The 17676-nt window shown below is 42.7% G+C and overlaps 1 protein-coding gene across 1 annotated transcript in view; it reads left to right on the top strand.

The window, feature by feature from the left end:
- The first annotated feature begins 8162 nt into the window (after positions 1–8162).
- LOC144608094 (protein-arginine deiminase type-2-like) overlaps positions 8163–17676 on the top strand; it is a 43701-nt gene continuing 34187 nt past the window's right edge. The window contains exon 1 of the mRNA XM_078425420.1: positions 8163–8241. The gene's annotated coding sequence lies outside the window, so the exon portion shown is untranslated. The remainder of the gene's footprint in view (positions 8242–17676) is intronic.

The raw sequence follows: 17676 nt of genomic DNA, 5'->3' as shown, positions 1-17676 counted from the left end.
TCAGATCAACACAAAATGCTGCAGTAACTCAGCAAGGTCAGGCAAACAACATCATCTCTGGAGAAAAGGATATTGTTATAATTTTCCATTCTCTTTCTCCTGAGACGCTGCCTGGTCCACTGAGTTACTCCAGCATTTTGTGCCTGTCTTCGGTGTAAACCAGCACCTGCAGTTCCTTCCAACACAGATTCTCCATCAGAACTGGGAGATAGAGAAAATTCTGAATCCCACCATCTCTCGCTCTCTTTCTCACTTTCATAGAGTTACAGAGCATAGAAACAGACCCTTCGGCCCAACTTGTCCATGCCAACCAAGATCCCTCGTCTAGTCCCACCTGCCCATCTTTCCCCATATGACCTTTCCTATCCATAACCTTGTGACATCTTTTGAAACTATGTCAGAATCAGAATAACCTTTATCGTCATCCAAAAAAACAAATCTTTTGGACGAAATTCTGTTACCCACAGTCCACCAATAAGAGCAATAAAAATAAGCAATAACAAACACAATCACAAACCAACACAAAACAAAAAAAAAGAAACATCCTTCACAGTGAGTCTCCTCCAGTCACCTCCTCACTGTGATGGAAGGCCAGAATGTCTTTTCTCTTCCCCTGCCATCTTCTCCCGCGGTCAGGCTGTGGAACCTGCCACCTCGGGCGGTCGGTGTTCTCGACATTGAAGCCCCCGCCGGTCGGAGAAAGTCCCGCGGCCGGTTACAGGCCGCGCCGGACGGTGAAAGGTCCGCAGCGGGCGGACCCAAGCCCCGCGATTTGGGGCGGGAGAAGACACTGCGGCTGCACGTCAGGGAGGTCGTGGCTCCCGACATTGAAGCCCCCGCCGGGCAGAGAAAATCCCGTGGCCTATTCCAGGCCGCGTCGGACGGTGAAAGGTCTACAGCGGCTGACCCAAGCCCGCGATTCGGGGCGGGTGTAGCCGCTGCCGGAGCTCCCGATGTCGGCCCCCACTCAGGGGCCAGCGAACTTCCGATGTCCACGCGGCCCTCGGCCGAAGTCTCCAGAGCCTCCGAAGACGAGTCGCAGCTGCACTCGCAGCGCCACCACAGCCTCGGAAGGCAGCCAGCTCCGCTGGTGGTGAGTACAGTCCGCGGGGTCTGCGAACCAGAGCCCAAGGTGGTCCCAGCTGGAGATCACCAGCTCCAGGTGTTTGGCCGATGGTAGGCCGCAGCGGGAACGGAGACACGACCCAGAAAAAAAAGATCGGATCTCCGTTCGGAAGAGACAATTTTTCAGTTCCCCCCCACCCCACATAGTACACAACCACAAAAAACACTACATCACATCTAAACACTACAATTAAGACATAAAACAACAAAAAACATAAAAGACAAACGGACTGCAGGTAAGCCGCAGCTGCTGCGCATGTGACATGCCAGTTGAGAACAGGAACTACTGACATTGTGTGACCAGGAGCAGTCTGCAGTACAGACGCAGATTAAAAGCCATTAAGTTGAAAGTTATTAAACTGAACCATGACACAAAGTGGTGACTTTGTTCTTTTTTCATTTTGGACTTTGCAACTACAAAACATAACAGCAGTTATAATTCTTATGATAACCAACAAGTCCTAAACATTCTTTAATCAGTTACTGAGGACTCAGGAAAGAGACAAAAGGCTGGAGCAACTCAACGGGCCAGCAGCCCCTCTGGAGAAAAGGAATAGATGACATTTCAGGTCGAGACCCTTCTTCAGACTCAAGACTGAGGACTCAAATGTTCAACAAAAGACTGACTTTGTTTTGTTGCTAAAGTTTAAATTTAGTTTTAGTTCAGAAGTACAGCGATCACCCTACACTAGTTCTATCCTTCACACAAGGGGCAATTTAGAGGCCAATTAATCTACTAATAAACCTGCACAGCTATATGCCAGTGAAAACGAGTGAGTAACCACACTAGATTAAAATGCATGTAACCGATTGAGTCTGCTTTTTCCAGTCAGGTACATTTGGAAATGCAACCCTACACGCATCACATCAGACATGGCTGCAATGAATACATTGGTTCCAGCAGCACTCATGGACTGGGAGGCCTCTGATATAGTGAATGCCTTTGCTAGATTTAGACAGAAATATAAACAGTGTTAAAGGATACTAGTGAGAGATACTTCTCTGGACAGGAGTGAAGGGACTAGAGTTGTACAACAGCTGGACATTTGAGCAAGAGGAGGATAGAGAGAAGACAAAATCTCTCTTAGATATGTTTGAGCAACATCTTTGTAGGAGCCATTTGTGTTTACTAGTTGTTTTAGCATATTATATTATTTTGTATCTTGCTTTATTATTTTTGGACACTTGGGGGTTGTCATGAGATGAATACATATCTGGGCATAATGTACTGAGCTACGGTACTGTTTTATATCTAAGACTGGAAAACGATAGCAAAGAAGTGCATATTGCATTCATAATGGGAAAATCCAGAGTGGCACCATTATAACAGATGACGAATGGAGCTTACAGCTGCAGTCCTAGCTGTCAGAGTTGATACAAGGTTGCAAAAAGAATTACAGCCTCAACTGGACAAATCCATCTGGACCGAGAGCACAATGGTGCTTAAGTACATCAACAACGAAACTAAACGCTTTCAAACATTTGTAGCAAACAGAATCTCTTTTATAAGGGATGCTACTGATGTATCACCTCGGAGATATGTTAGCACAAAGGAGAATTCTGCAGATGAAGCATCTAGAGGACTTACAGCAGACTGCTTCTTAAGCTGTAATAGATGGATCAAAGGACCAGAATTTCTCTAAGTCAGACAGAGAATGGTCAAAACCTCACTTGGAATCTGCAATCCCTGCCAATGATCCAGAAATCAAGCAAGACATTACAATGAACGTCATTGTCAACGATCCATTGAACTCCACAAGCTCTCTGATCACCTATTTCTCATCATGGAGGAAACTGAAGACTGCCGGAGCTTGGCTTCTTAAAGTAAAAACAATACTCTTGCAGCTGACTTGAAAGAGAAAGGAAATGGGCGGCACGGTAGCGCAGCGGTAGAGTTGCTGCTTTACAGCGAATGCAGCGCCGGAGACTCAGGTTCGATCCTGACTACGGGTGCTGCACTGTAAGGAGTTTGTACGTTCTCCCCGTGACCTGCGTGGGTTTACTCCGAGATCTTCGGTTTCCTCCCACACTCCAAAGACGTACAGGTATGTAGGTTAATTGGCTGGGTAAATGTAAAAAAAAATTAAAAAAATTGTCCCTAGTGGGTGTAGGATAGTGTTAATGTACGGGGATCACTGGGCGGCACGGACTTGGAGGGCCGAAAAGGCCTGTTTCCGGCTGTATGTATATGATATGAAATTCAGACTGCTGTGAGTAGCCTTGAAAAGGATCCTGGCAAACTGAAAGAGAAGGTTGAAAAGGTGATGCAAGCCTTTAAAGCAACACTCCGCTGTCAATGTTTACATCCAGAAGATCTTTCTCAAGCAGAAAGCGCAATCACCTCTTTCAGTCAAAGACAAAGATTCAAGAAGAACTATCAGCACTAGAAGGCGGTGGTATACCATCAAAAGAAGCAGTCATTTATATAAACTGGATCCAGTGCGGAATGATGGACTTCTGAAAGTAGGCGGCCGCCTGAATAGACTAGCGATGCCTGAAGAGGCTAAACATCCTATTATTCTCTCGAAGGACCTTCACATATCAACACTACTGTTATGACACATCCTTGAACAGCTCGGTCATGGAGGAAGAAATCATATGCTGTCTCTCCTCTGTAAAAGATACTGGATTATCAAAGCTAATTCCGCTGCAAGGAAAATCAATACAGAATGTGTTGTATGTAAATGACAGCGGGGAAGAGTTGGGGAACAAAAGATGGCAGATTTGCCCCTGGTGAGAATTCTACCAGACAAGCCCCCATTTACAGATGTAGGAGTAGACTACTTCGGTCCTATAAAGTCAAAAGAGGACGAAGTTTTGTTAAAAGGTATGGTGTAATCTTCACCTGCATGGCAAGCAGGGCAGGACATCTTGAGGATATATATACACTTGACACAGACTCCTGCATCAATGCATTACGAACATTCATTTGTCGACGAGGTCAAGTTTCATCTTTAAGATCAGACAATGGCACAAATTTCATCGCAGCGGAAAGAGAATTGAGAGAAGCATTAAATACCTTGAATCAGAACAAGATCCAGGATGCTATGCTTCAGCAAGGGATAAGGTGGCACTTTAACACTCCATCAGGATCCCATCACGGCAGTGTTTGGGAACGATTAATCTGCATGGTTCGTAATGTGCTGCACTCTGTTCTTAGCCAACAAGTTCTCTTTCCGCTGCGATGAAATTTGTGCCATTGTCTGATCTTAAAGATGAAACTTGACCTGGTCAACAAATTAATCTTTGTAATGCATTGATGCAGGAGTCTATGTCAAGTGTATCTGCATCCTTTAATTTATGAAGTTGAAGCAATTTTAAATGATCGACCCATTACCAAGAATTCTGATGATCCAATGGACCTGGAAGCACTCACGCCAAACCATCTTCTTCAGTTGAAAGGCAAGCCTATACTACCACCTGGGCTCTTTGTAAAGATGGAGACAGGTACAATATTACAATATTTGGAAACGGTGGATACAAGAATACTTGCCTCAGATCCAAGAGCGACAATGATGGTCAAAGGTGAAAAAAGGCTTTGCTAAAGGTGACATCGTTCTGGTGGCTGATTCCACTGCCCCGCGAGGCTCCTGGCTAATGGGCAGAAAATTGGAGACCGTACCATATGCACAAGGTCTTGTGCGCACAGTTCGACTTCAGACTAAGAGCAACATCTTGGAAAGACCGATAACGAAAATATGTCTGCTCCTAGAAGCTGATATCTGAGTACAGCAAAGACTGGTGGCCTTAAAGATTGAAGAAACACTAAAGTAGATTAGATGCCAACATATAGTCCATGCTTTATTTTGATTATGTGTGAAGTTTTTATGACTCCTTTTAATGTTTATTAGTAATTATTTCATGATATATGTGTAGGAGCCATTTGTGTTTACTAGCTGTTTTAGCATATTTTATTATTTTGTAGCTTGCTGTATTATTTTTGGACACTTGGGGGTTGCCATGAGATGAATACATATGGCGTAACGTACAGGGAGGCGCCAGAACTAGGTACTATCTGGGAATGCAGAGACGGGATGCTTCAGAGAAGGAGGAGCGTGGCAAGATATAGTTCCTCAGACCTATGATGAGAGATAAGCTTGGATAAATACAAATCTGTTTGTATTACTACTTCAATAAATGACTAATTAAACTGAAACATCTTTAAGATCTCTGATGTTGGTTTGCGTGAAGATCGATCATTCCAGCCTTCGTGAAGTGGTGGCAAGCGGAGAGGACTTTATCGTAAGGACTGAAATTGCCACTACAACCTTGAACCGAAGACCCGCGATCGCATACATCACTACTCTTTTCTTGGGTTAATGATGAATCTGTGGATGACTACCTCACAAAGCTGAAGAACATTGCATTGAAATGTAAGTTCGGAGATACACAAGAGGTGTATGACATTGTCCTTGACCAATTCATATGGGGAACAATCTACAAAGACGTCCAGAGGTCTCATCGAAAGGGACAGAAGGGATCCGGTTATCAGGCGACTGACCTATCCTACTACAACAAGAGAGCAGTCCTGAACTGCTATCTACTTCATTGGAGACCCTCGGTTTATCTTTGATTGGACTTTACTGGCTTTACCTTGCATTAAACGTTATTTATGTATCTGTGGATGACTCAATGGTAATCATGTATTGTCTTTCCACACACAACAAAAGCTTTTCTCTGTACCTTGGTACACGTGACAATAAACTAAACTTAACTAAAGAAGTTGACCCACCAAGATGCCATTGACTTTGCACAAGGGCATGAAGCTACAAAGAGACAAATGTCTCTTATAGGCAGGAGAGTGGATGCAGTGAAGGTCTATATACAATACAGACCAAAACATCCTGAGCTGACATGAAATCACCTGCTGAGCTACTGAATGGCAGAAAGAACAAAATAACCCAGCCAAGCAAAATACACCTTCCACAAGACCAGGAGGAAGTACGACAACCACTGACTGATGCTCAAACTGAAGGAAGCCAGTACTTCAACAGACATGCCAAAACATTGCCAGAACTGTTGAGACAACAGCAGTTAGTCTGAGTCTTGGATCATCAAGACAGAATTTACAATGAATCAATGTAGAATTTAGATATAATTCAATTACTATACAGTCTTGGATTAAGAAACAGTATACCATAATACATAATCTAAAACAGCTTTGTATTGATAAAAAGGCAACAATATTGACCTGTGTGGAGGAAGAAACTGCAGATGCTGTTTTAAACCATAGATAGTCACAAAAAGCTGGAGTAACTCACTGGGACAGGCAGCATCTCTGGAGATAAGGATGTTTCGGGTCGAGACCATTCAGACTGGTTAAGGATAAGGGAAACGAGAGATATAGACGATGATGTAGAGAGATCAAGAACAATGATTGAAAGAGCAAAAAAGTGAAGATGATAAAGGAAACAGGCCATTGTTAGCTGTTGAGTGAAAAAGAGAAGCGAGTGCGACTTAGGTGGGGGCGGGATAGAGAGAGGGAATGCCGGGGTTACCTGAAGTTAGAGAAATCAATATTCATATCCCTGGGCTGTAAGCTGCCCAAGCGAAATATGAGATGCTGTTCCTCCAATTTGCGTTTAGCCTCACTCTGACAATGGAGGAGACCTAGGACAGAATGACCTTGCAGTCCATGGAGTGGACGGGATCATTGTGAACACGAGTTTCATTGGTCGAAACTGGCAACACTGGGAATATTTCGAAACTGATCAGAAATGAATAAATTGTTAGAGGAAATACAAAAGAATTGGAATATACATATGGCATTCAACCATTAGGTGCCACTGTGGCAGATAAAGTGAGCCTTGTCCAATTACCAAATGTTAGTGGCTTGTAGTGAGGTGGACTATTCCACCTTTTGCAAATAACCAGATAGAATCAGAAGTATTTTGACCCCTCACTGCTTGTACTATCTGTCATGTACAAAGTAGCTTGTCTTTGTTTGTATAGATTTCATTGTCTGGGTCTCTTTTTAAAATGCATTCACTATTAAATAAATTGTTTCAAACAATTTTCAGACCCAACCAAATAATAACAGGACACCTCCTACCTACCAACGAGTAACATTCCTGAAACCCATTTGTAATGCAATCTATTTGCAAGAGGGATCAGTTTGCATTTGCAAAGACACTGAGAGGTAAGAAAAAATGTTTTTGTGTAAGTACCTGTAAGAATATGATATATTTAATAAAGCACAAAATAAAATACAATAACAAAATTAATAAAATATACAGTGATAATATTTTTTTCAGTTGTATATGTATAAAACTATGATACTGGAGAGATTTCTTAACATTATTTTTATTTGTATGCAAAAGTGTATTCTGTTTACTTGATGGGAAAGTTTTACTTGTGTGTGGTACTTCATATAGCCATGTAATGCATAATATAAACTTATGGTTCCAGACTTTCTTCAAGTGTTGTAAAATTCAAATTTGTATTTGATTTTTACCCATAATTGGACACGAAAATGTGACATTTTTTTACACATCATAATTCAAGTGAAAATATATACCTATCGTAATGGCCTACATTTGTCTAGACCAAATATTTTTGAGGACGTTTGATATGCCTTTCCAAGCCCGACTTTGCTTGGAGAAAGTAGTTGCACATATTCATGTGGGAGAGCAAAACATATTATGCTCATGTACGTAATTCATCGTGTCCTGAGAGTTACGTACGTAAGATGCCGTTGGCAATTATGAAAAATGAATATATATCGGATCGATATTCATTTGTTTCTATGATGCCCAAGCCAAGTAAAAAAAATACATGTTCCAAAATTCTTAACTCAACATACTTTAAAGCGAAGGAGACATTACTTTATTCTCCGTGTCCAAATCGTTACGCGCATAAGCAGGCATCGTTCACCCGCTGTTTTCATGTCTGGTGGAACTGTCAACTTATAAAAACAATAACATTGCTGTCTGGAACGAAACCGCGGGAAAGTGTAGTGTATCAATTTTCTGCTGACGGTGCTGCAGCCTGATGACCCTTCGTGTCTTCGGAACGTCTGCTGGTTACGTACAGGAGACGTTCAATTGTCCAGCGTAATCTTCCTAATTAAAGCATTTACGCAGCCCATCGGACACAATCCTGTCGGCGTATTGAAAGGTAAGATTTTGTTTGTATTTTAAATGTATTTTGGGGGATATACCAGGATGAATTTTGATGTTTCGTTCGACATGTAGTCCCACATATTGATTTTGGTGTTGTACATATCTAAAGCGATTCTAGATCGCTTGACGTGTCGGTGTATGCACTCATCCACTTTAATTCGTAAAATAAGTAGTGAAACAATTAAGTAATATTTGTACGTGAGGTATCGGGTGTATGACCAAAGTCACATTAAATTCTTGTTTAAATGTATTTGTCAATAGATCTAGGGTAAAACTGCCCATCATCGGCAGGGCTTCGGCACGCCTAGTTACTGCCGCGGCAATGTTTGTGCCGGGTCATACATTGGGCAAACAATGCCGCGGTTGTAAATAAGCGTGCCGATGCCCTGCAGATGATAGCCTGTTTTACCCTAGTGGCCAATCTATGTGAAGTAGCGGGTAGTTCAATATGACCAGTAATACAATCCAAAGACAAGCAATAGTAAGTTCTTGCCACTCATTCACTGTAATATTAAGAAGGTTAATCAGTAGACAACTCCATTTTATATTACATAAATTCATTCTTCCATATTATGAATTGAATTTTACACACTCCATTGTATGCCACATTTTGGTGTCTCGTTACGTACGTGGTATTGCAATCAAACAAACTGTTATCCTAAAACTGGAAAGTATTACTATTTAAAAAGCCAACAGTTGAGAGGAGAACATTGCTCTAAAGTGAATATTAAATGGTTATTTGATGTACTGCATGCAGAAATGGAACTAAACTTAATCTTTCCTTGCGTAGATAAAGTACGTAATGGTGTCCTCTAATCAATCTAGTATTACACAGCCATAATTAGGTTAGAAGTTTACTGTCCAATTTCATTGTGGACCGTCACGGATAGGATGTATAACTACACTTTAATGAATTAGAAAAAAGAAGTTCTACCTTTGCAATCAAATGCCATTGAGACACCATGTTACATATGTTAACAATTGTGTGGTAAATTTTACATTACCTGAAAAGACTACTTGCGGTTGTGGAACTATCTTCTTTCTTTTTGATAGAGTCAGACGGTTGTCAAACTTGTAAATAAATGTGTTTGCGTTGGTTTTTGCAACAATAATTTTTGGGTGTCTATGTCACGTTTCTATGTCCCAGTATCATATTTATATATATATATATCAATTTACATTTAATCATAGTGCTGGATTGCTTATTAGAAATCAGTCTCCTTTAACACACTGTTGAAAATCCGTTCATATTTCTGTCTAAATCTGGTCTGGACTCCCCCAACAGGTTACTGATTGTGGACGATCAGCCATGATCACAATGAATGGCGGTGCTGGCTTGAAGGGCCTAATGGCATCCTCTTGCACCTATTTTCTACGTTTAACATCGGGAACATTTTTCCTGCATTTAGCCTGTCCAATCCTTTAAGAATTTTATATATTTTTCTAAGATCTCCTCTCATCCTTCCAAATTTCAGTGAATACAAGCCCAGTCGACCCATTCTTTCATCATATGTCAGTTCCGCCATCCTGGGAATTAACCTGGTGAACCTACGCTGCACTCCCTCAATAGCAATAATGTCCTTCCTCAAATTAGGAGACCAAAATTGCACACAATACTCCAGGTGCGGTCTAAACAGGGCCCTGTACAACTGCAGCAGGACTCCTTGCTCCTAAACTCAAATTCTCTCGCAATGAAGGCCAACATGCCATTAGCTTTCTTCACTGCCTGCTCTACCTGCATGCTTACTTTCAGTGACTGATTTACAAGCACACCCAGATCTCGTTGCACCTCCCCTTTTCCTAATCTGACATCATTCAAATAATAATCTGCCTTCCTGTTCTTGCCACCAAAGTGGGTAACCTCACATTTATCCACATGATACTGCATCGACCATGCATCTGCCCACTCACCCAACCTATCTAAGTCACCCTGCAGTCTCATAGCATCCTCCTCAAAGCACACACTGCCACCCAGCGTTGTGTCACCCACAAACGTGGAGATGTCACATTTAATTCCCTCATTTAAATCATAATATATATGGTAAATAACTGGGGTCCCAGCACAGAGCCTTGCGGCACCCCACTAGTCACTGCCTGCCATTCTGAAAAGAACCCGTTAATTCTTACCCTTTGTTTCCTGTCTGCCAACCAGTTCTCTATCCATGTCAATACCCACCCCCCAATACCATGTGCTCTAATTTTGTTCACTAATCTGTTGTGTGGGACCTTGTCAAAGGCTTTTTGAAAGTCCAGATACACCACATCCACTGGCTCTCCCTTATCCATTCTACTTGTTACATTCTCAAGCATGATTTCCCCTTAATAAATCCATGCTGACTTTGACCGATTCTATCACTGTTTTCCAAATGCTCTGCCATAACATCTTTAACAATGGCTGAAGCATCTTCCCCACTACCGATATAAGGTTAACTGGTCTATAATTCCCCGTTTTCTCTCTCCCTCCTTTTTTAAAACGTGGAGTTACATTGGCTACTCTCCAGTCCACAGGAACTTCTTGCTTAAGTCCATACTCCACCACCTCCAGTTTAAATTCCATTTGGAATATTTTGGAGGACCAAGAACCAAGAAGAACTGATCCAGAGTCGAGAGAACAATGGAAAATCATCACCGATGCATCCACGATTTCTAGGGCCACCTCCTTGAGTACTCTGGGATGCAGACCATCAGTCCCTGGGGATTTATCTGCCTTCAGTACCAATACTTTCCTGACTAATGTGGATTCCCTTCAGTTTCTCCCTCCCACTAGATCCTCGGTCCCGTAGTATTTCTGGGAGATTGTGTCTTCCTTAGTGAATACCTTTGTTCATCCTTACATTCTCCCTGGTCACGCTCTTATTTTTAACATACGTAGAAAATGCTTGCGATTTTCCTTAATCGGACTCACCAACGACATGTCCTGGCCTCTTTCAGCCCTTCAAATCACCCACTTGAGTTCTTTCCTACTCACTTTATATTTCTCTCAAACCCTGTCTGATGCCACCTTTTTAAACCTGACACACAGTTTTTTTTCTTCTTCCTGACCAAATTTACAACCTCCTTCGTCATCCACAGTTCCCTTATCTTGGCATCCTTATCCCTCCTCCTTACTGGAACATTCTGGAACATCACTTTGATCAGCTGGCCTTTACATGACTCCCACATGTCGACTGTAAACCTAATCAATGACAACTTCTCCCAACTTACCCTCCCTAGACCTATCCCTATTCAAAACAATCTTAAAAACTTATTGGAGTTGGGATTACTATCTCCAAAATGCTTTTCCACTGTAACACCAGTCACCTGGCCAGACTTGTTTCCCAATAAAAGGCCCAGTATGGTCCCTGCTCGGGTCGGACTGTTTAACGAAAACTTCTTGGATACACCTAACACATTCTGCTTCATCTGATCCTCATGCACTGAATAAGTCCCTGTCAATATTGGGGAAGCTAAAGTCACCCACTACAACCCTGTAGATGGAATCAAATTGGAAAAAAAAAGTTTACTAAGGGAAGGCCAAAATGGAATTCATTACCACATAAGGCTGTAGAGGTTAAGACACTGGATATTGTTATGGCAGAGACAGATAGATTCTTGATTAGTGCGGGTGTCAGGGGTTATGGGGAGAAGGCAGGAGAATGGAGTTAGGAGGGAGCGATAGATCAGCTATGATCGAATGGCAGAGTAGACAAATGGACTGAATGGCTTAATTTTGCTCCTAAAATCTTATGAACTATTCATAAAGTATGAAACAGAAATAGGAGGTATATAAATAAGGAAGAGATTAGCTAATGTTAAGACTGCTCCTACAGAGGGTTAGACTGACAATTAACAATGGGAAATTGAGAAAATGTCATATAGATATAAGGTGTGCCAGCACCTTTATTTCCTTAGAGGTTTAAAGAGATTCAGCATTTGGCTGAGTATTCTGACAAGTAACTACAGATGCACTGTAAAAGTATTCTGACTGGTTGCATCATAGCCTGGTATGGCTTTTATACGCACATAAATGCAAGAGGCAAAGATTGGAGGTCTCAGGCCGGTCCATTGTGGGCACTGCCTTCCAAACCATCAGTAGCATCTAGATGAGGCTCTGCCCCAAGAGCTAGACATCTATCACCTACCCCACCACCATACAGCCCATGCCATCCCTCTCACTGCTACCATTGGGCAGGAAGTACAGAACCCTGAAGACCCACAACGACAGGATAAGGAACAGTTACTTTCCCAAGACCATCAGGTTCTTGAACCAACCCACACAACCCTTCTACCTTTTATAAGGATGCATCACAGCATGGTTTAGGAACAGCTCCATCCAAGACTGCAAGAAATTGCAGCAAATTGTGGACGCAGCCCAGGCCATCAGACAAACCAACCCCCCTTCCATTGATTCCATTTACACCTTGCTGCCTTGGCAAGGCCACCAGCATAATCAAGGACGAGTTGCTCTGATTAAAAGATGGGTAATGTTGATCTCTTTGGAGAATCTTTGTAGTGGACCCTTGGCTTCCTCATCGGCAGACCGCAAACAGTGCAGATCTGTAACAACATCTCCTCCTCGACAATCATCAACACAGGCGTATCTCAATGCTGTGCGTTTCACACCAGTGACTGTGTGCCTAAACACTACACAACACGAATAGTGAAAGGCCTGGATAGAGTGAAAGTGGAGAGGATGTTTCCACTAGTGGAGGAGTCTAGGAACAGAGATCACAGCCTCAGCATAGAAGGATGCACCTTTAGAAAGGAGATGAGGAGGAATTTCTTTAGTCAGAGGGTGGTGAATCTATGGAATTCATTGCCACAGAAGGCTGGAGGCCATCAATGGATATTTTTAAGGTGGAGATTGACACATTCTTGATTAATATGGGTGTCAGGAGTTATAGGGAGAAGGCAGGAGAATGGGGTTCAGAGGGATAGATCAGCCATGATTGAATGGCGGAATAGACACGATGGGACGAATAATTCTGCCCATATAACTTATGAACTATGGTCACCTGTTGTATGTTTTTTTAAATCATTATGTTTTTACACTAATGTCTTGATTTTTGCACACAGTCTTCCTGAGTTTAAAATGTCATGTTTAATGTATGTGTACTTAGTTCTTGCATGTCTGAGTGTGTGTGCTTGTGATGCAACTGCAAGCAGGATTTTTTATTGAACTGTAGCTGACTATACTTGGGACAAGACAGTAAACTCAACTTGACAACTTGACTTGCGTGTTTTCGGGATAGATTTTTAAGTCAGCACCTTTAATGCCAAAACAGTTGGCAGACTATACTGGTATCGGTATTGTACAATGAGATAAGATTGCACAATAGCCAAATCTTATTTGTTGCTCGTTCAATTGAATACAAAATGCTGATCTTACTGTAAATGCACACCAAAGTAGCAGTGAGCACATTATTTAAACTGAAATTTACATTAAAGTTGAAAGAGAGATAATAGATCCCAAACCAGGATTTGAAACTCAAATCAAGGTATTCTGAGAACAAGAAAGCAAAACTAGCTAAAGGCAAATTAGAGTAAGGGAAATTTTCATTCAAGATGCAGTGATAGGCATTTGAGATTTCTTTGAATATAGAGAAAAGATTCATTTTCATAAGAAATAATTCCAAGAAGCTCTACCATCACGGTGAACAAAAAGGGTTAAAGATAATCAAGAATCTGTCAATCTCCGCCTTAAAAATATCCATCAGGTCAGCGAGTCCTTGTGTGCGATTTACATTAGGATATTGTGTGCCAAAAAGCAAAGAATTAACAAAGCCAAATCCTCTTTGTTGCTTGGTCAATTGCATACAAAATGGGAAGACCAGGTTTCAGTTATATAGGGTGATGGTGAAATCTAAAGCAAAGGGTTTTAAGTACATTCTGGTCACAGTTGATATGTTCTCCAGATGGGTGGAAGCGCACCCCACTTAGAAGGATGATGCAAGGACAGTGGTAAATATTTTAATGAAAGAAATAATACCTAGATTCGGAATACCCACGGGAATAAAAAGTGACAGAGGAACTCATTTCACCAGTAAATTAATTCATAGCCTGACTGAGGCTCTTGGGTTCCAGTGGAAATTACACATACCATATCAACAACAGTCCTCTCAGGTGGAGAGAGTAAATGGGGAAATAAAAGCTACTTTGGCCAAAGTATGCCAGCAAAATAGGTTGCGGTGGCCAGACGCCATGCCCATAGTAATGTATGCCCATAGAAATCAGAAAAATAGAAACACGAGCCTAACACCTCACGAGATATTCATGGGGCGACAAATGACAACAGGAACCCGGCCCCTCATGACTCCTGAAAAGGTAACATTGATATGGAATGATGAAAAGTCTAAGATATGCTCAAGCCATTTGTGAAACAGCTAGCAAAATGTATGAAAAAGTAAAGCTGGCACAGTTATGAGAAACAAGATGAAGGCAAAAATAAAAAGGACTGGTTTCAACCAGATTATAATCGGACACGTATGCCTCTATTTGTGCGCCTAATTAATGAAACTATAATATGTGTTGATCATAAAAATTGACAAGGAGGGAAACGTAGAAGAAAAAATTAAAATCTTCATTTACTTAATTTTGATCAGAATTAAACTTGGTAACGAAAGGGTGTGCGAGCGTGGCAATTGGCATCTCTTGTTAACCAGGTGCAGAAGAAGATCATGGGAATTTGTCAAAACAAGTTTCAGACACGTTAATTCTTGTCTGAGAATGCGTAGCATTGATAAATAAGGCATGCACATAGATAAGGAAGCCTGTTCTCATGTGGAAACTTAATTAATTCTGGAGCGCTCTAGTGGCTAATGGAATCAAGGGATATGGGGGAATGCAGGCACGGGTTATTGATTGTGGGCGATCAGCCATGATCACAATGAAAGGTGGTGCTGGCTCGAAGGGCCGAATGGCCTCCTCCTGCACCTATTTTCTATGTTTCTATGTAATTATATAATTATAGTGTGCAAAATTCAAGCACATGGTATTGGGGGTAGGGTGTTGACATGGATAGAGAACTGGTTGGCAGACAGGAAGCAAAGAGTAGGAATTAACAAGTCATTTTCATAATGGCAGGCAGTGACTAGTGGGGTGCCGCAAGGCTCGATGCTGGGACCCCAGTCATTTACAATATATATTAACGATTTAGACGAGGGAATTAAGTGTGACTTCTCCAAGTTTGCGGATGACACAAAGCTGGGTGGCAGTGTGAGCAGCGAGGAGGATGCTATGAGAATGCAGCGCTGCCGTCGCAGCTGCGGCTTGCCTGCAGTCCGTCTGTCTTTTGTGTTTTTTGTTGTTTTTGTATGAATTGTAGTTTTAATATGGTGTAGTGTTTGTATGTTATGTTTGGGGGGGGGGGGGGGTGGGAGGGAACGGGAACTGTAAAATTCTCTCTCCCGAACGGAGACGCGACCTTTGTTTCTGTGTCGTGCCTCCGTTTCCGCTGCGGCCTACCACCGGCCATGCACCTGGGACCGGCGGGCTCCACCTACCACCGGCCATGCACCTGGGACCACCTGGGGCTCTGGTTCGCAGAGCCCGCGGCCTGGACTCACCACCTGCGGCGCTGGCTGCCTGCGGATGCTACGGGAGCGGCTGCGATTCGTCTCCGGAGGCTCCGGCGCGGGCCGCGTGGACGTCGGAAGCCCGCAGGCCCCTGGATGGGGGCCGACATCGGGAGCTCCGGCAGCGGCAGAGGCAACGTGTTCGCCCGCCCCGAATCGCGGGGCTTGGGTCGGCCCGCCGCGGACCTTTCACCGTCCGGCGCGGCCTGAAATAGGCCGTTGACCTTTCACCGCCCAGCGGCGGCTTCAATATCGGGAGCCCCGACCGCCCCGACGTGGCAAATCCAACAGCCTGACCGCGGGAGAAGACGGCAGGGAAGAGAAAAAGACATTTTGGCCTTCCATCACAGTGAGGAGGGACTGGAGGAGACTCACTGTGATGGATGTTTCTTTTTGTTTGGTGTTAGTTGTGATTGTATGTGTTATTGCATTTTTATTGATTATTCTTATTGGTCTTATTGTTTAACTGCGGGTAATGTTTCATTTCACTACACATTTATGTGTATGTGACAAATAAACGACTATTGACTATTGGATAGGTTGGGTGAGTGGGGCAGATGCATGGCAGATGCAGTATAATGTGGATCAATGTGAGGTTATCCACTTTGGTGGCAAGAACAGGAAGGCAGATTGTTATCTGAATGGTGTCAGATTAGGAAAAGGGGAGGTGCATCGTGACCTGGGTGTGCTTGTACATCAGTCACTGAAAGTAAGCATGCAGGTAGAGCAGGCAGTGAAGAAAGCTAATAGCATGTTGGCCTTCATTGCAAGAGGATTTGCGTTTAGGAGCAAGGAGGTGCTACTGCAGTTGTACAGGGCCCTGGTGAGACCTCACCTGGAGTATTTATTGTGTGCAATTTTGGTCTCCTAATTTGAGGAAGGACATTATTGCTATTGAGGGAGTGCAGCGTAGGTTCACTAGGTTAATTCCTGGGATGATGGGATTGACAACTGGTGAAAGAATGGGTTGACTGGGCTTGTATTCACTGGAATTTAGAATGAGAGGAGATCTTGTAGAAACATATAAAATTCTTAAAGAATTGGATAGGCTAGATGCAGAAAAAATGTTTCTGATGTTGGGGGAGTCCAGAACCAGGGGTCAGAGTTTAAGAATAAGGAGTAGGCCATTTAGGACTGAGATGAGGAAAAACCTTTTCACCCAGAGAGTTGTGAATCTGTGGAATTCTCTGCCACAGAAGGCAGTGGCGGCCAATTCACTGGATGTTTTTAAGAGGGAGTTAGATTTAACAGAAATCAAGGTATATGGGGAAAAAGCAGGAATGGGGTACTGATTTTGCCTGATCAGCCATGATTTATCATGGGGATTTATCTGCCTTCAGTACCAACACTTTCCTGACTAATGTGGATTCCCTTCAGTTTCTCCCTCCCACTAGATCCTCGGTCCCGTAGTATTTCTGGGAGATTGTGTCTTCCTTAGTGAATGCCTTTGTTCATCCTTACATTCTCCCTGGTCACTCTCTTATTTTTAACATACGTAGAAAAAGCTTGCGATTTTCCTTAATCGGACTCACCAACGACATGTCCTGGCCTCTTTCAGCCCTTCAAATCACCCACTTCCGAGTTCTTTCCTACTCACTTTATATTTCTCTCAAACCCTGTCTGATGCCACCTTTTTAAACCTGACACACAGTTTTTGTTTCTTCCTGACCAAATTTACAACCTCCTTCGTCATCCACAGTTCCCTTATCTTGGCATCCTTATCCCTCCTCCTTACTGGAACATTCTGATCCTGCACTTTGATCAGCTGGCCTTTACATGACTCCCACATGTCGACTGTAAACCTAATCAATGACAACTTCTCCCAACTTACCCTCCCTAGACCTATCCCTATTCAAAACAATCTTAAAAACTTATTG

Source organism: Rhinoraja longicauda, chromosome 30 (assembly GCF_053455715.1).
Source record: "Rhinoraja longicauda isolate Sanriku21f chromosome 30, sRhiLon1.1, whole genome shotgun sequence".
Taxonomy (NCBI): domain Eukaryota; kingdom Metazoa; phylum Chordata; class Chondrichthyes; order Rajiformes; family Arhynchobatidae; genus Rhinoraja; species Rhinoraja longicauda.
The sequence above is the reverse complement of the archived record's forward strand: the minus strand, read 5'-3'. Positions and strand labels throughout refer to the sequence as shown.